The sequence below is a fragment of the Papaver somniferum genome, chromosome 4, assembly GCF_003573695.1.
Source record: "Papaver somniferum cultivar HN1 chromosome 4, ASM357369v1, whole genome shotgun sequence".
NCBI classification, from domain to species: Eukaryota; Viridiplantae; Streptophyta; class Magnoliopsida; order Ranunculales; family Papaveraceae; genus Papaver; species Papaver somniferum.
Window position 1 is genome coordinate 34,633,100 of NC_039361.1, and position 20,252 is coordinate 34,653,351.

The 20,252-nt window shown below is 38.0% G+C and overlaps 1 long non-coding RNA gene and 1 other non-coding gene across 2 annotated transcripts; both read left to right on the top strand.

Annotated features, from left to right (window-relative positions):
- The first annotated feature begins 18,310 nt into the window (after positions 1–18,310).
- Positions 18,311–18,384, top strand: TRNAK-CUU. The gene has a single exon. It is a non-coding gene; the product is annotated as a tRNA-Lys (tRNA).
- A 722-nt stretch (positions 18,385–19,106) lies between these two features.
- Positions 19,107–19,864, top strand: LOC113273717. Its single transcript, XR_003322565.1, has 2 exons — positions 19,107–19,465; positions 19,556–19,864. It is a non-coding gene; the product is annotated as an uncharacterized LOC113273717 (long non-coding RNA).
- Positions 19,865–20,252: the final 388 nt, after the last annotated feature.

Here is a 20,252-nt window from a genome sequence, read left to right on the forward strand (position 1 = left end):
TAAGAACTGAGATGCCGTGAATTAATGAAGAAATACAGATCGATGTTCAACTGGTAAATGAGGAAGAAGATGGGTCGATGGAGAAATCAAGGGAAGAATTTGTCAATTGAAATGGAAGAGATGGTCGGGTAGTTAGATCGATTGAGGGTTTGTGTGGCGTCGGTGTTCTTGAAGAACAGATTTAGGGGTTTGTGCTCAGATGTCGAGCTTGAGATAAGAAAGAAGAAATTGTTGATACCAGTGGGTCTGTTGATGAAGGAGGAGTTCAGATGAAGAATAAATTGGATGGAAATTTGATACTGATTGAAATCAGTGATTTTGAGGTTGCTGTGAATGATGGGTTTGAAATGATCTGGAAGTCAGAGGAAGGTGGTTAGTATGCTGCAGAAATTGGAGTATTGAGAAATTCAAAGCAAGAATAGAATACAATAGATTGGCAGTTGGTGGTGAAGCGTCAGGTGTCAATGTGGTTGAATAAATGAGTACAGGTTGTGATGAATGGTCATGGTGCTGTCAAGGATGAATTCAGGGAAGTAATGGTTCAGGTGGAGCTGAATCTGTGGTGCAATAGAAGATGGTGGTTCTGTAGTGGTAATTGAATAGAAGTTTGTATGAGCAGCTGAGAATGGAATTGATGGTGTTATGGAATTCCAGGTGATAGGGCAGAGTTGATGCTGCGAAATGAGTAAGAAGAGGTGCAAGAAGTAACGTTGTTGCTGGCTGCTGCTATACTTTGTTTATAAGTGAAATTGAACTGCAGAGATGGCCTGAGGCAGTGAGAACGGCTGCATTTGTAGAATGTTGCTCCATGATGGTGAACAGTATGCTTAGGCCTTGGCCTGACTTAGCTGACTAGCTCTCTGACTCAACCTGACCTGGCTGGCTTAACTCACTGGCTTGACCAGTCGACTTTGACCGATGACCAAGTTTGACCGTCGATCGGTAGTGGACTTTTCTGGTAACCGGCGGCAGCATTCCGATCAGATTCTGGCGATGACGTCAGCAATTCCGGCGAACTTTTTTGGACAGATTTTCACACGGGTATTTTCCACACATGGGCTTGGTGGACTAATTGGAGATGGGTTTTGAGAAGACCTAATATTGGAAAGAGTATCCTTTTGGAATGGGGGAAGCATATAAATAGAAAAGTCTTTCTCTAAACCTATATATCTCCATTAGGGAGACTTCTACTTGCTTTCTAGGGTTTCACATGATAGATTCTTCTAAACTCTTTGTGATGATTTCCAAAAACCCAAATAGTTGATTTATTTTTATTGGTTGAAGATGTAGTTGGATTTTGCAACCAAGTTATGATTTTTATGAATTAGTTTTCTCTCAATATTATCGTTTGATTTCTACTACGCATAATAATTGCATGATTGATGTATTGCAATATGATTGAATGTTTGTTTAGTTAAGTCTAGAATTGATTGAACTTACATCCATATCTATAGCTAATTTAGGGTTCATCATCGAGCGATAACCTTGAATACGAGTAGCATGATATGATTACGGTTTGTAGTGATACACTCTTGTAGTCATATGTAGAAATTGACCATTGTCCGAATTGTCATGCGCAATGTATGACAATGCATTGATTAGCCTATTTCTTAAACTTAATGCTTCTAGGAATTGAACTTAATTAGCGCAAGGCGTTAGGTTATTCTTTAGGTAGAATTCACATATGCAGCTCTAATGTGTGTGTTGATGACTTAGGAAATTTACGGAGTATTCTTGCAATAAGGTATTCTTTGGCTTTTGATGATAGCGAGATTAAATACGAATTCTAATCATACATTCAAAACTTGTTTGCTAATGAAGATGAAAACTTTACCCAATATTTCACATCTTTGATTTGCGTGCTTTATTGTTTTGTTTGCTTTTATTTTACTTTTAGATTATAAAAATCAGAAAACCCCCCGTGTTAATTTTAGGAAACCAAAACATATTGACAACCTTAGTCCTCTCTGTAGGAACGATCCTTTCTTGCCCTTGCTTCATTATATATTTTGAGTAGTAAGAAAGTGTAATTATTTCTGACGCCTACGTCAGCGATCAAATTTTGGTGCCGTTGCCGGAGAGGCAGCGGGTTGTTATTTGTTTTTGGTTTCTTATTTTTGTTTTTAGTTTTGTTTTAGTTTTTCTTATTCTTTGGTTCTTAACCGTGTTTTGAGAATCTTGTTTCAGGTACCAATTTCTATGGACGGGGCATTTTGGAGCAATCAATACGGCTTTCAACCTCAACAACATGACAACTATCACCCTTATGGGGAGTACCATCAAAATAAATTCTTTGGTTATGGTCAATATTCCACGTACCCTTTGAGTTATTCTCATACATACCAACCTACCTACGGTGGGTATGTAAGTGAGCAACCACAAAGAGGGGATGATACTTGTACTCCTATTCATATTTCTTCGAGTTTGGTAGATGAGATGCAACAATTTATGGTCATCATGGAGTCAGTTTGTAGATAACCGAGCATGGAACCAATTTCATCGACCGAATATGCTAATAGTATGTTTGGCCCAATTTCTGATCGTAGTTATGATCATTCACACATTCAAAGAGAAGATAATTGGCCTAGCAACACTGAAGTAAGTGATTCTACTTTTTCCTTGTCGAACGAGCTTTACCAACAAATGGAAAATTATATTCAGAATTTGGATGGATCACTCCAAGAGCTTCATAACGGTGTTTCCCACTTAAGACAAGGCATTGATGAATACAAGGCGGACATGGGAAATTCTAAAAAAGACCAATCCTTGGGTGGTTTTGATGATAATTATGTAGTTAACTCAACTCTTGATCTTAATAATGATCATTCACCTATTCAAAAGGATGAGTTCGAGATTAGTAACACTAAATTCAGCGAGGACCAATTTTATGTTACCTATGAATGTGACGGTGATTATGATGCATTGCTTGAAACAACTCATGGTGACAACAACAAGGAGTGTACAATGGAGTCTTTTTGGGATCAAGATGAAGATGAAGAGGAATATGTCGACACTTGTGTAGATTACTCAAGAATTGATCTTAATAATGATCAAGAGCCTACTCAAAGGGTGGAGCTTGAGGATGATGCATTTTTGAGTGTTCTAAAAAAGTTCCTTATAGCGAGATTTGGATCCGCATTGGAGTATGTACCTTACAACAAAGAGGAGTATGTTGAGAATGAGACCGTAATGACCAATATTGTGGAAGACCCAACTAAGCTTGCATATGATTGTAATGATGATGTTAATGTCGAGACTTTGGTTAAGGCAGAAACGGATGAAGAATGGTTGCTAGGTTTGATAGAGGACCATGATATACAAGAGGTGAATAATTCACTTGAATTTTTCAAGGATGAGGAGGATTCCGTAGTACAAGAGATTGTGTGAGGTTTGTCTAACCCTTTCCATATTGATTCTTCTCCTTTACCCCTTATTAGTTTGAATGTATGTGCTTCGAGAATATTGTTGAATGACTTTATTTCACAATATCCTCCATTAGAGCAACTGCAATGGACGAGTAAACCCAAATTTTCAGTCGAGTGGGCTGGTGTAGTGGGACGGACCATCGATCAAAATTTGATCAAAGAGTAAAATCCAGACCAAATTTGGTCTGCGATCAAGACCAAATCCAAATATAGTCGGGCGTTGATATAATCTCCGCTACACATCGGGCGTTGATATAATCTCCGCCATTCATCGGGCGTTGATATAATGTCCGCTACACAAGGGGCGTTGATATAATGTACGCCTGAAACGGGGCGTTGATATAATGTACGCACGATGGGGCGTTGGTAAAGACAACGCGCGAAATGGGGCGTTCATATACTTAACGCCCCACTTTCACAATTTATGAAACTTCCATGGGGAGGGCTTTATACCTCCGCCCCATTTTTTTTTTTTTTTTTTGTTTCTGAAGCGTATACTATACCAACGCCCCACTCGCGTGTTATCTTTACCAACGCCCCACTCGGGCGTTATCTTTACCAACGCCTGATCCCAGGCGTAATGTTTATCATCGCGCGACCAAATATACTCTTTTCCCACTACGCCACATGACGGACTAAACCCAAATTTGGTCTTTTTTTTTTACTCTTTGGTCTTTGGTTATACTCGCACCACTGTGGACGCTCTTAGAGAAACTTGATTCTCATACTATGCAGGTTTTGGAACAAGAAATCGTGGTAGTCCCTGACTTCTATATTCTTTGTACACTTCCAAGTGTGGACAAGAATAAGTGTGGGGGGAACTTTTATCGGTCGATAGTTTCGTTTCTGTTTTATATTACTAATATTTGTGCGAAGCTAGTGTTTGAAAAACAGGTTCTATGGGTGGATCCCCAACTTTTCAGGTTATTGGTGTATGGGGAATTCTTCTTGGAAGTCGGGCTGACGACTTTAAACCAAGCGCTAAATGGGAGGCAACCCACTGGTTTTGTGTATCTATCTCTATCTTTTTATTTCGCAAGTCTTTTATCTTTATTTTCTTATATTGGATATTTGCATATCAAAACTCCAGCTTTTAGAGATTTTTGAACAATTTAGAATAAACACTAGCCTTTCTAAGTAGATGGAATTTTTTTCTTGACGATGAGGTATATATTGGCTGAGTTGGGATTAGATGCCAACTAAATAGCTTGTTTAGTGTTTATCCTCTATTGTTCAGAAATAGCTATGCGTTGGAGTATCAATTTTTATTATGCATTTTATTTTCTTATTGTGTATATTTATCATATTATGAATTTCCCATCTTGAGATTTACTTTGAATGACTAAATTTTACATCGAGGACAATGTACAGTTTAAATGTGAGGGAGTGTTCTCATATAGAGTTTTTAGCATTATTAGTTTTTCCTTGTGTTTATAAGAAAAAAAAAGTAGAAAAACTAAAAAAAAAAAAAAGATGATAAACTCCTAAGTCTAGAAACTTGTGCCTTACACTAATGGAAACATCGTGGTTGTAGGAGTTGAGGAACCCATTATTAGAGTCTATTCATATGAAAACGAACAAAATATAAGAATAAATAACATGTTAGTTGTCACCATATCTCGGAGTCGTCACCATGTCACGTTCTATTTTTATTTTTCCATATTTATCTATTATTTCTCTAAGTGATTTGGTGGGGCACCAACATCGAATTGTTATCACTGCTAGGATGACATAGAGTGATTGAGTTACAAAAAAAGAAAGAAAAAAAAAAGACCAGACCAATTTGACCAAACGGTGTACATAAAAAAAAGGTTGACACTTGGATAGAAATATGTGTGTGTTCTCCCTGTCTTCGTCGCCTAAGCAAGCGTGGAATGCAGGATCCATGGGAATTACCATGTAATCTGTTGACAAGAATCATGCGCTTGGATTCAAAACGATCCAATCATGTTGTCGATTTGAAGAAAAAAAAAGAATAAAAAAAAAAGTGAAAAAAAATATATTATTATTGTGTTGAATAAAATGGATCATTGGTTCCCTTGTATATTCCAGTGAATTAATCTAGAATTAAGTTTGTCGACCGCTGGTTCCCTTGTATATGTCAGCTGTGTTGATATTAGAATTCAGACCAGTAGCTCAATCCAATAGGATTTTTAGGTTTGTTTTGGCAGTGACCTTCAGACAGATATGGGAAACACCGTTCACCTTAGTCAACAGTCCGCCACCATCTACTTTTTATATCCATCTTCTTAATCTTTGCATGTGATTGTGGTTGACTCGATTCCGAGTATTGTGGTTGTGTTCAACTTTCTGATAAAGCTATATTAAGAATTTATTAATTGGATTTGAAAGTGGGTACTTCCTCCTGTAATCATTTATAGTATGCCAATTACAAAATGTTTAGTGTCATGTTTAGACTTTTCACAGGTAGCTGGATTTTGGAAGTAAAGGTTTTGTAGGTACACCTCTTGTAAACCTTCACGAGACTATAACTCATCCACTAGGGACACCTAGGGGTTCAAAGGCCTGTTATTCATGCTAAGAGTAACCGTATCCTCGGCGACATGGAGTTTTATGTATGTTTTAGAATTATTTTGTTTGATTTGCTCGAGGACTAACAAAGTCTAAGTGTGGGCGAATTTGATAAGTGTTGTAAACGCCTTAATATTTATCTATTGTTTATGCTTTCTTTGCGAGTTTTAGTGTGAATTATGTATCTTATGTTTACTTTTGAGTGTTTTACGTACTTTAGAGTCATTATGAGCAAAAGAAGGAGAAATCATCCAATTGGAGCTAAACGGCGAAAAGATCAATTCCCAGGCGATATTTGGAACAGGCTAATGTTGCGCAAGGAGTGAAGAAAGAATTGTCAGTTATGGCTGAAAGAGAGTTAGGTTGTCGGTTCTATGAGACTGACAAGCCAAAATGATAACTGGATGGCCTGTAGTAATTTGTTGGGTGCATGTGTACTCTTCCATTCCTACACAAAACCTAAAACTCAGAGATGAGTTTCTCGATTCATTTATTCCTTCTCTGTATGAAATTGAGAAAGAGAGCAAGACAGCAGCTGCTGCCGTTAACGGATTGAGAGAATTAGAGAGGGGTTCTGGACTTGTTGTTTCTGGGATATTGAAGAAGACTTGGTGAAGCTACTGTCATCGATTGAGAGAAGGAAATGGGGCAAATCTGTATGAAACCTAAGAACTGATATGCCGTGAATTAATGAAGAAATACAGATCGATGTTCAACTGGTAAATGAGGAAGAAGATGGGTCGATGGAGAAATCAAGAGAAGAATTTGTCAGTTGAAATGAAAGAGATGGTCGGGTAGTTAGATCGATTGAGGGTTTGTGTGGCGTCGGTGTTCTTGAAGAACAGATTTAGGGGTTTGTGCTCAGATGTCGAGTTTGAGATAAGAAAGAAGAAATTGTTGATACCAGTGGGTCTGGTTATGAAGGAGGAGTTCAGATGAAGAATAAATTGTATGGAAATTTGATACTGATTGAAATCAGTGATTTTGAGGTTGTTGTGAATGATGGGTTTGAAATGATCTGGAAGTCAGAGGAAGGTGGTTAGTATGCTGCAGAAATTAGAGTATATTGAGAAGTTCAAAGCAGGAATAGAAGACAATAGATTGGCAGTTGGTGGTGAAGATTTAGGTGTCAATGTGGTTGAATAAATGAGTACAGGTTGTGATGAATGGTCATGGTGTTGTCAAGGATGAATTCAGGGAAGTAATGGTTCAGGTGGAGCTGAATCTGTGCTGCAATAGAAGATGGTGGTACTGTAGTGGTAACTGAATAGAAGTTTGTATGAGCAGTTGAGAATGGAATTGATGGTGTTATGGAATTCCAGGTGATAGGGCAGAGTTGATGCTGCGAAATGAGTAAGAAGAGGTGCAAGAAGTAACGCTGCTGCTGCTGTTATACTTTGTTTATAAGTGAAATTGAAGTGCAGAGATGGCCCGAGGCAGTGAGAACGGCTGCAATTGCAGAATGCTGCTCCATGATGGTGAACATTAAGCTTAGGCCTTGGTCTGACTTAGCTGACTAGCTCTCTAACTCAACCTGACCTGGCTGGCTTAACTCACTGGCTTGACCAGTCGACTTTGACCGATGACCAAGTTTGACCGTCGACCGGTAGTGTACTTTTCTGGTAACCGGCGGCAGCATTCCAGTCAGATTCCGGCGATGACGTCAGCAATCCCGGCGAACATTTTTCACGCGGGTGTTTTCCACACATGGGCTTGGTGGACTAATTAGAGATGGGTTTTGAGAAGACCTAATATTGGAAAGAGTATCCTTTTGGAATGGGGGAAGCATATAAATAGAAAAGTCTTTCTCTAAACCGATATATCTCCATTAGGGAGACATCTACTTGCTTTCTAGGGTTTCACATGATAGATTCTTCTAAACTCCTTGTGATGATTTCCAAAAACCCAAGTAGTTGATTATTTTTATTGATTGAAGATGTAGTTGGATTTTGCAGCCAAGTTATGATTTTTATGAATTAGTTTTCTCTCAATATTATCGTTTGATTTCTACTACGTATAATAATTGCATGATTGATGTATTGCAATATGATTGAATGTTTGTTTAGTTAAGTCTAGAATTGATTGAACTTACATCCATATCTATAGCTAATTTAGGGTTCATCATCGAGCGATAACCTTGAATACGAGTAGCATGATATGATTACGGTTTGTAGTGACACACTCTTGTAGTCATATGTAGAAATTGACCATTGTCCGAATTGTCATGCGCAATGTATGACAATTGCATTGATTAGCCTATTTATTAAACTTAATGCTCCTAGGAATTGAACTTAATTAGCGCAAGGCGTTAGGTTATTCTTTAGGTAGAATTCACATATGCAGCTCTAATGTGTGTGTTGATGACTTGGGAAATTTACGAAGTATTCTTGCAATAAGGTATTCTTTGGCTTTTGATGATAGCGAGATTAAATACGAATTCTAATCATACATTCAAAACTTGTTTGCTAATGAAGATGAAACCTTTACCCAATATTTCACATCCTTGATTTGTGTGCTTTATTGTTTTGTTTGCTTTTATTTTACTTTTAGATTATAAAAATCAGAAAACCCCCCGTGTTACTTTTAGGAAACCAAAACATATTGACAACCTAAGTCCTCTTTGTGGGAACGATCCTTTCTTGACCTTGCTTCATTATATATTTTGAGTAGTAAGAAAGTGTAATTATTTTTGACGCCTACGACAGCGATCACTCCAATATACTTTTAAGAGAATCAACTAGACAGTCAGATTCAATCTTAATAAAAGTATATCAAAGAGCTATATCTCTCTTTCTCGATTCAATACTTACTCAAGCAAATAGAAATCTGCGAGTCTAATTGAATACGAAAGAAATCACTTGAACGGTACCAAAGACCAATGTTCAAGTATCAATCAATTTCAATCAACAACCAAAGTTTGGATTTCCCAATTGATTGATTCAAACGCACAACCTGTGATATTTCAATTACATAACAAAATATAATGCGGAAAAGAAATAACACAGATACCACAAGTTTTGTTAACGAGGAAACCGCAAATGCAGAAAAACCCCGGAACCTAGTCCATATTGAACAATACACTGTATTAAGCCGCTACAGACACTAGCCCACTACAAACTAACTTCGGTCTGGACTGTAGTTGTACCCCAATCAATCTCACACTGATTCAAGGTACAGTTGCGCTCCTTATGTCTCTGATACCAACAGGATACTACGCATTTGATTCCCTTAGCTGATCTCACCCACAACTAAGAGTTGCTACGACCAAAAGTCGAAGACTTTAATAAACAAATCTGTATCACACAGAAAAGTCAATGGTAATAGATAAATCTGTCTCCCACAGAAATACCTATGAGTTTTTGTTCCGTATTTTGATAAATCAAGGTAAACAGGAACCAATTGATAAACCAGACTTATATTCCCGAAGAACAGCCATGTATTATCAATCACCTCAAAATAAACTTAATCGACTAGCGAAACAAGTTATTATGGAATCACAAAAGATGAGACAAAGGTGTTTGTGATTACTTTTATATCTTTCCTATCGGAGAAATCAATCTCAAGACAATCCTTACGATTATACTTAGTACGATAGAAACAGCAAGATCATATCATACAAATACAAGAAAAGTAGTACGGTCTGGCTTCACAATCCCAATGAAGTCTTCAAGTCGTTAACCTACAGGATCTCGACAGAAACCTAAGGTTAAAGGAGAATCGACTCTAGCTAATACAACTAGTATCACACAGGAGGTGTGGGGATTAGGTTTCCCAGTTGCTAGAGTTCTCCTTTAGCTTAGTAACAAAGCATTCAATATTCACCGTTAGATGAAATCATGATTAGATTCAAGTTAATATATTTCAACCATTAGATCGAAACTTAGCTTGTTACACACAAATGAAATGCACGTTTATCTAGGTTCGTGTAACCATACCTAAACTTGTACATCTAGTTTGTTCAACAGTTGTTAACCAAATGGTTAGCCATATGAGCACTTTCATATCAACCATATTCTTCTTTACCATAACTAGTTCAAATGACTCAAATGAACTAGTTAGAGAGTTGTTCAATTGCTTAGATCTTTATAATAGACACAATTGAAACAAAAACAATTTGATTCACTCGAATCAATTTCATGAACTTTATAGCCACGGTTTGCAAACTTGCATTCCTTAGTTTATATAAGTTTAAGTTCACGAATAATCGTTTTTAAAAAATAATCAACTTAAGTACTCGGACTGGTACACGGACTTAAGTACCCGGAATGAGTTTGTAAATAGTTCACAAACTCCGGTAGATTTTCTCGAGAAGAGAACCTCCGACAGTACGCGGACTGGGTTCGCGGACTCTGTTCCAGTTTTCCTAATCAACAAAGTACGCATACTTTGGTTCAAGGAATAAGGACTTATACATGTATGAGTTACCTCACAATGTTTATATCCAACCATGGTTATATAATATAAAATCCCATTTCAATCATTGAAACATTCTTAGAGGACGTTATATGATTGTTATTCACAAACCATTTTTCATCAAAGCCATTTGCAAGTGATTGAAACATAACATGACTTTCGTCACTAGGTAAAGATGAACTTGGCCAAAGCGAAATCTTACCAACACATATTTCGAGAAATAAATAAGCGAGATAAACTCGGATCGAAATAGCAAATGTGTATAATCATAGTCTATGTAGCAAAACGACTTTTTTCTCAAGATAGGAGATACAGTAGATAGACTTTTGAGTGATAGATAAGTTCAAGTCTCCACATACCTTTTAGTCGATGAAGTTCCACCAGTTCCTTGAGTAGTTCTTCGTCTTGTATGATGATCGCCATGGAGTTCTTAATCTCAACTACACTTTCTATCCTAGTCCTAGACTTAGCTAATAGTAGACTAGAAATCAAGACTTATAGTTTTGATCACTAACATTGACAAACATGCTTGAGATATCAATGCATGCGATTTCAAACGAGCAGTGCTCTAACAGGTAGTACTAGGTTTTTTCTAAGTCAATGGTGGTAGCAGGTCTTCCTAACTTCAAGCAGTACAAGTCTTGACAAGTATGTTATAATGGCAGCTGAGTATTATGCTAAGAATAATCCTCAATCATTGAACCAACTGAAGATATCCACATTTAATGGCTCAACAATACAAGATAAGGGTGGGGTTGTCAAGTTCATGCTATCAGCAAGTGCATTACTGAAATGCTTGGCATACCTTGGGATATTAGCTTCTAATTCGACTAATTGTCATATCTCCAGGATTATTATGCTCAGGTGTGAAGAGGTAATCGCAGGTCTCGTCACTACTTTACATGGTTTGCTAATTAACTTACTGCACATTAAAAGCTGCATACTTCTTAAAAGGTTTTGGGATAAATTGTACACCACAATAGATACTTCTCTACCAGCATAAATTACCATTCTCATACAGCTGATCCAAGGGAGGAAATGAATATATCCATCTCACACAGTGGCCTGGTAGGATGCTTCCTCCTCGTGGTTTTGACTTCTTCCTATAAGATTGAATATAGGAAGTTGATTTTAGAGCTAATTTCCTCATCAGTTCGATTAATTGGCATCAACATGAAGCTGACTTCCAACAAAAATTTTGAATGTGTGGTTGTCGCTAAGAAGATGAATGTGTGTTATGTGTGGGTTTACAACCAGGAAGCGATTAAGTCAACAATGTTTGGGGAAGTTCCTCGAGTGGTTGGTTTTTCTTACACATTCTTAGGTATTATAATCTCTTCATTACAGGTCCATGTAAGTAGAGTCAAGGAAAAATCATTAAGGTATCTCTGAATTCGAATATGACTTGTCTTCAATCCTTGTATTATGTTCAGCATAACATTTATTGTGGCAAGCGTATGTCTGAGTTCATGCCTGTGTTGATTTGCACCACAATTCTGTTGATCTTGGTGGTCTCCTTGAGATTGGAAGACACACCTGGTTCTTTTCGTGCTTATGGAGTGAGGATTTTATATCTCAGAAAAGGGTGAGAGTTGGTACCATTGCTACAACTCTGTGGATGTTAATTGAAATTGAGGCGTATAATGAGAGGTTTATTCATACCTGTGAAGCCAAGAACTACGAAGCTACTGAGTCTGTTTTCTTAGGGGAAATAAACTCAGATTACCCAAGTGCGTTGATCATTTTTGAAGGTGGAGCATCAACTATTTTAGAAAGGGAACTACGACTAAGCTTGATGCCTATTGTTCAGAAGAATGGTTTACGTTTCTAGGGACCTTGGTATTCAAGTTGTGAAGTTTACAATTATTCGAGATGGAGCTGCAAGTCTGCCACCCATGTTTTCTCCCAAGGTTAAGCTCATTTCATCTCCTTGAGGACAAGAATAATTTGAAGGAGTGGGATTTGTCATAAATGTTAAGGCAGACCTCACTTATTTAGGGGCAACCATTTATCTTTTCATATGTCTTTTATTTGTGTTTTGGCCTTGGGGCATTTATAGTCGTAGGGTTAGTAGAATTTTTTTTTTGGCCTTGGCGAAAAAAAAAAACAAAAAATACCTTAGACCCAAATGATATCCTTCAGAAAAGAAAAAAAAAACCACTGCCAAATGCCTGACAATCCTTGGTCAGTTGGTCGAGCAAATCTATATCTTTGTATGTTCAATAGACGAGTGGAATAATTTGTTGCTTAATTGTCATCCATTCTGCATTCACCCGAATGCGTAATTGTGACTATCCATGGCCTCATTACTGAGCTTGACCCGATCTATCAGAAAATTCACAACCTGACAAGAAGCAACCTCCGTCGGCTGGTCAAAAGAAGGATGGGCACTTCTTTAAAAAGGTGGTACACAGAAACTCAGTTCCAATACTCCAATTTACCAAATATTGCATGCCACTGCCATTGTTTCCAGTTTCTCGCATAAGGGAAATTCCTATAGTAATCAGCAAATATATTTTTTTTGGTGAGCCACGTGGACGAACAAACGCGATTTTCCACTATGGAAAATTAAAGAAAAATGAACAAATCTGGTTTTTTAGGCCCACTATTATTTCTTTTTAATATAAATTTTTTGTAGAATAAAATTAACATATAAAATATTATATTTAAGTGACATAAAATAGGATAAAGTGAGATAAAATAGGATATAATAATAAAATAATATTTGGGATTTTCTTCGTTTCTCCTGCTTTTCGTTCCTGTGAAACTCATCGTTTCTTTGAGAATTTCTTCTAATTCTTCCATCAATTCAATCAAATTTCTTCTCGTTTTCATGGTAAAACTCTTAATCGGTTAATCCATGTTTCCGATCATTTGATAATACTATCATTTCAGTTTTTGTATGGGTTTCCTGAAGTTTTTCACTTTGGTGATTTGAGGTTGGCATAACTTCAGTTTGTTGTGGTTAACAATTGAATACAAGTTCCGGTCATCTTCTCTTTAGGACGTGTTAATGGAGGGATTTAACTTTTCGATTGTGTTTTTGAGTGGTGATTAGAATGAGTTTGATGATTCCAAGATTTTATTCAATCTTTTTTGAAAAGTTTCTTCCATGAATTAAGAGTGGTGTTTACAGGTCTGTCCCCTTGGAAGCTAATCCGGTAAATTTCCAAGTCCTAGTCCCTGATTTTTTTTTGTGTTTGAGTACAAATCAAACACTGTTTCTTCTTGATTTTTCCTAGTTCGATTCCACCTATTCTGATTGTCCATTGAGTTCACTTTGGGAGTTGATTTACCTCCCATTTTCTTTACTCTTTATGCTGTTATTGGGTTGTTTTCATCAAAAACATGTCAGGTACAAGTTCTTCTTCAACGCCAGGTCCTCCAGAATCGGCTGCACATTCTGGTATGTATTTTCAATGTCCTTTCAGGGGTTACGATAATTGTAGAAATGGGGTTGGGGTAAGGGTTTGTTGAAGTACTCTCTGTTAGAGCATCTCAATGATATCCATATGGTCAATGGTGAGGAAATATCCAGTTGTAGACAAAGAATCGAGAACAATCATGAAACTTTCTATGCTTGGGAAGAAGTTCTTACACAGTTAAAGATAGGGGTGCACATACCCTACCCATACCCGCCAACCCTACCCTACCCGCCAGTTTTTTAACCGTATCCTATCCTATCCACTATTTGGCGGGTAGGGTGGCGGGTAAAGATTTTCTTAACCGCCAGTAAACGGGTAGGGTGGCGGGTATAGGCCATATCCTACCCACCCTACCTATAAGTGCACATACCCTACTCCTACCCGCCAACCCTACCCTACCCGCCAGTTTTTTAACCGTATCCTACCCTATCCATTATTTGGCGGGTAGGGTGGCGGGTAAAGATTTTCTTAACCGCTGGTAAACGGGTAGGGTGGAGGGTATAGGCCATATCCTACCCACCCTACCCGTTGTGAAGCCCTAGTTAAAGATGTGGTTGTGTTCAGCATGTATGAAACTTCATGCCTGGATCAGGCCATGTAGTTCACATAATGGGGACATGATTCTAGCCCCCTTCAATAGGTACAATGCAAATTTCTTAATCCACGGTATCAACCGTGCTACAGTTCCTGTTGAGAATCCTGATAATAATGTGGTTGGTGAGTATGTGCCGTGTCTTAACCTGCAACTTCTGAATAGTGTCTTTCAAAAATAGATTCCTATGGTGAAGACTATTCCCCCTAAATGTAGGCTCCAATTTTCGAGAGTTCTCAAGTCTACGTTGGATAAGGTAATATCTTACCCTGATGATACCTTCACATGGATACAATTGCTATTGTTGCCTATTTGTATTTTGCGTGTTTACTCTCCGAAGTGCAGTTTTGAGGAGAAGTCAAGCATAAGAAAAAAATTGCAGGCTGCTTCCATCAACCAGGCATTCATGAGATGGCGTGAACCAGATGGATGTAGCTTCTTGGTGCACAAAATGCTGGAGGAATTGAATCATCCGTGCAACAACAAGAAAGGAAATAAGAAGATTAGTCAGGACGATATCAATTTGCGCATACGTCGTAAAAAAACCAGGAATGGATTATTCATTGCATCTATCAAAGTGTTGTCCTCAAACGGCATAGATCCAAATGATGAAGCTACTCTTAATGAATTGTTAGCTAAACATCCTCAAGGTCCTCCACCATATATACCCCCTCATGAGGATCACTTGGACAACATTAGCACCAACAGTGAGGTTATCCTCAACAGGCTCAAGAGTTTTCCTAAAGGAACTGCATGTGGTCGTGATGGTTTGAGAGTCCAACATCATTTGGATGCTCTCAATGGTCCTGCAGCTGCTGTTACAGACGAGCTGCTTTTTTCAATTACTCAAGTTATCAATCTTTGGTTATCCGGCAGATGCGCTCCTCAACTAGGTGAGTTTGTGGCTAGTGCACCGCTAAACCCGCTTCTTAAACCGGATGGCATCATTAGGCCAACATCTGTGGGCACTGTTTGGAGAAGAATTGTCTCTAAAGTCGCTGCTCATACTGTGTGCAAAGAGATGAGTTCATTTTTGGGAGACTACCAGTTTGGGGTTGGTATACCGTGTGGGGAGAAGCAATTTTGCATTCCGTTAATAGAATGCTTGAGGAAAATGGTCATATGAACTCAAAAACTATGCTCCTAATAGACTTTTGTAATGCTTTTAATATGGTTGACAGGTCTTCTGTGCTGCAGCAGGTTAGGCGTGTTTGTCCTTATATCTCCAAATGGGTGGAGTTTTGTTACGCTGCTCTGGAAAGATTATATTACATGGACTGCATTCTTTCATCTGCAAAGGGGGTACAACAAGGAGACCCATTGGGTCCTCTCCTGTTTTCACTCACTATACATCCCCTGGTGAAGAAAATTGTTGAGCAATGTGTCTTAGATCTTCAAGCTTGGTATCTGGACGACGACACTCTAATTGGCGAAACTTTGAAGATCTCTAAGGCTCTGCGTATAATTCAATAGGATGGTTCTGCTCTTGGTCCCATCTGAACATTTTTAAGACTGAAATTTACTGGCCATCCGTTGATGCTCGAAGCTTTATAGAGGATGTCTTCCCGGTTCAGATTTCCATACCAAAGAACAGTGTCAAGTTGTTAGGGGGGCCCGTTAGCTTTGATCAAGATTTTTGCAGCGAAATGGTTTTGTGTAGAGTTAATAAAACCACCAAACCTTATTCATAAACTTAATGACCCCCAAAGTGAGTTACTCTTGTAACGTAATTGTGTTGGCGTTTCGCGTTTATATTTCACAATGAGAACCAAAAGGTTATCAGCAGTTCAAGAGGCCCAAGCAGTTTTTGATTCACACCTTCTACAATACATGAGATTGTTTGTGACAGGCGATGGTCCGGGTTTCGATGCCCTTCAACAACGCCTAGTTACATTGCCTATCAGGTATGGTGGATTGGGTATATATAGTATGGCCGACACTATGAATTATTGTTACCTAGCTTCATGCTTACAGACTAGGGGTTTGCAGGAGTTAATTCTTAATAAGTCACAATTCTCAGTTTATGGGCCTAGTATGCAGCAGGTTCTGGACTTGTTTGCTAATGTTTGCGGCGTGGATACTTCATCAATTCGCATGGGAGTTAATTCCCCCAACACTATGTCTACGTTGGCAGTTAGATACTTCGATGTGGTTATGAAAGATTTACCCAATGTTTTCCCCATGTCAGACAGAGATAAAGCATTATGGCAATGTAACAAAACTCTGCATGCACATGACTATCTCTTAGCGATCCTTATTGAAGGCCTTAACCATAGGATTGGACCTCAATAGTTTAGTGTTGTTATATGTTATCGATTAGGTATACCCTTATTCAAGGATGGCAGTTTATGTCCTTTTTGCAACAAGAAAATGGATATTTTTGGTGACCACGCTCATCACTGTGCACATGAGGTTGGTTTCAAGTTTCAACATGACATGGTGCATGACATTATTGCTGATATGTGTTGTCGGTCAGGCATCACTGCGAGAAAGGAGGTGGCTTTAGGTTTCTTATCCAGCAATGGGGGTGGGTTGAAACCTGCGGATATCCTTGTACATAATTGGGAAAATGGCTGAGATATGTGTTTTGACGTTACGGGTGTATCCCCTTTTCTGGTGGTGGTGTTCGCACTTTCCGGCCTGGGCTTGCTATTGCAAATGCGGTTGCTCGCAAATGTACAAAGTATTTTGATATCTGTCAGTCACATGGATATGGATTTGGTACTTTGGCTTTTTCGACTTTGGGCGAAATCGGGGAAGATACCATTAACTTTTTGAAGCGGATGAATAATTATTTATTTAGATATGATGTTAATACTAAGAAAAATATTTTTTTTATTCCATAGATTAGGAATTGTAATTCAGAAAGGCGTAGGAGCCCAGCTTGTGGATAGGCGTGTTAACAACTTTTTGTAGTCTCTTTTTGTTAATTTGAAATTAAATAAAAATTTTAGTAATTAAAAAAATATTTGGAAAAAAAATTGTACTTGGCAGTTGTGGAAGACACGCGGGCGGTTAAAGAAGATCCTCTCGCGAATTTGGTTGGTTCCGCGCGGTGTTAATTGATACACGCATTCCTTGTCGGTCCGCAGCCAACAAACCAACAAATTTATTGATTTGACCTCTCGTTTTTCATGTTTGTTGAGTCCATAATAGGAATAAAAAAAAAATTATTTTTTGTTCATTTTGTTCGAAAAATGAACAAAATGGATGTTCATCTCATAGAAATTGTCTTAATAAAGCAAAAAACAACTGGTCCCATTGTTTTTTGAGGTTTGTACACACAAAGCAGTTTTGCTCTTTGACGCACAATTACATTTTTTTTGTTGTTTTTGTTTGCTTGTTGCTTATTCCACTTTCCCAGTACGAGGAAAACCGATAATATTGGCCTCATGTCATAAATGTTAAGGCAGACCTCACTTATTTAGGGACAGCCATTTATCTTTTATTTATGTTTTGGCCTTGGAGCAGTTATAGTCGTAGGATTAGTAGTATCTGTGTAAAGGGCACGTGCTTCGCACGGTTAGCTTATTGAGTCCTTATAAGGACAACTTTGATGTATCAAGTAGGCATGAAAATTAACAATCAAAATATCTTTTCTCTCTAAAATCTTATGTTCTCCCCAATCCATCTCTATCCTTAGAGATCAGAATTGCTTCCTGAGACCTAATTGTCACGTAGATCGTGACACCTCAACGTCTGCTTCATTGTGTTTTGCTAAGGGACAGCCTGATCTTCATATTATGCAGCAAAATTCTAAGCTGGGGGAGATACACGAGCATGGAACAGTTTCATGTGCCCCGGTACGGTACCAGTATGTAAACTAACTAATCAAATCGTTGAAGGTGTTGTTGTTCAGCACCAATCAGTTTAATACTATTTTCACATTTTTGAGTAATATGTAACTTGAGATTGTCAACAAAGCTGGTATAGCTCAGCTGGTTAGAGCGTGTGGCCCTTAACCACAAGGTCACAGGTTCAATCCCTGGTTCTAGCGATTTTTTTATTTTTGCGTTAGAGACTGCATAAGCAGGTTAGGAACGTGCCACTGAGTTGTCTTCCTTTATGACAAAGTAAAAATGGATCTGAGGTGATCCAGACAACCACTTGAAATGGCAAGCTTAACACCAGCCAGCCAGGGCACCATTAGCTTCAGCTTCAAAAGGAGAAATGTACCCGAGAACTTTTGTCTGACACCACCGAACTGAGCTCAAATGCTCAATGGAATTTTAGGGTCTGTATCTTTATTTTCCATATGTGAATGAAATTTTGTCTGACCTTGCTCAAACTAATTAACATCTTTAGTTCTACTTATTATTACCTTGAATAGTTGAAGGAAAGGGATTTACGCGATGTTAATTGTACCATTGTACCCTGTGTGCTTGCTAACCAGAGAAATTTCTGGGTGTGAGTGTCAACAAAGTTTTTGGTCAAAAATTCTTTAGTGTTCAATGACAGTTACAAACACGTGTCCGCTAGTGACTGGTGGGAACAGATAACAGCGGCTTTCCCTGAACAGACGATCAGGAGCCCCTATAACATGTAGGCTTACTCAGATAATTTTTTAAGGTAAAGTTTGGCCTCGGTCGGCAGCTAGCTCGAATACTTGGCCAGAAAACCTTCCTTAAGTTGCATGCATTCGACCAACTGACATCCTAACATTTTGAAGCCTGCCCAAAAAGTCTAAATTCAAGTTTTCACGCTTTGGAGTTTGAAAACTGTCTTTGTTTTAATTCGTGTGTTTTGGCTATTCAATGTCTAAAACCCTAAAAGTACAAGTAATTAATGATATACTGGTACTCATCTGCCAGGGGATGTCGGAACCCCTGCTTTGACTTGGGTTACAACTTTAGATTTTGGATTCTCTATAAATCCCACCTACTCTTTCATCTTTACTTCCTCTCCTCCTTTGCTTGTTGAACATTCAAGACAAAAAGAAAAACCTAGCTAATTACAATTCTCAGAAGAAAGATTACCATACACTGTATTAATGAATGCCTTTTCAAGCCTTCTGCTTTGCCTTCTTTTCACTACGCTTTCCTTAGGGAACTCTACTGCAGGTGAATATATGAAACAAGGTACCTAGCTAGATTCTTTCCTTATTCATGTTACAACTCAGTTGTACGTAACCTGTGTTTAAGTTTTATTTTGTTTCTTGTCTCAAGTAGATGAAAAGATGATGGCAGCAACTGCAAATGGATTCGATATTGTGCAGTCCAAGGGATGAAAGATTAATCAGGTCTTTTCCATCTTCACATACATTTTATGACACTTTTTGTCAAATATATATATGTAAACGCATGCATGGTTTGTTAAACATATAAGAAGAGAGAGATATTAGCCCAGGTTAGTCTCTCATTCTGTTGTCCAATGAGGTAGTTACGTTTTTAATCATGTTGTTTTTTTCTTTTAATTAATCGTCACAACTTGTTCTTGGGGTTCTATCTATAAATCGATGAGGTTTGTTCTATTTTCTATATATGAATTCTCGTGTTTATAGTAGATATTGTTATATTTGGTATTATCGAGTCTAACAATCTTAAGTGTTTAGGTGATAAACTTGTTAGAGCACTGCTCGGTCGAACTCGCAAGCGTCGCTATCTCAAGCTTGTTTTTCAAGTTTAGTTGCCAAAACTATAAGTCTTGATTTATAGTCTACTTATAGCTATGTCTCGGATTAGGATAGAATGTGTAGTTGAGCTTTAGACTTCACGGCGTTCATCGATTGAAGACGAAGAACTACTAAGGGGAGCTTGTGGAACTTCATAAACAAAAGTTATGTGGATACTTGAACTTCATCAATAAAAGTTGGATATTGGTTGGAATTAGACAAAAACCGAAAATTGGTGTTTATTGCATATCTTG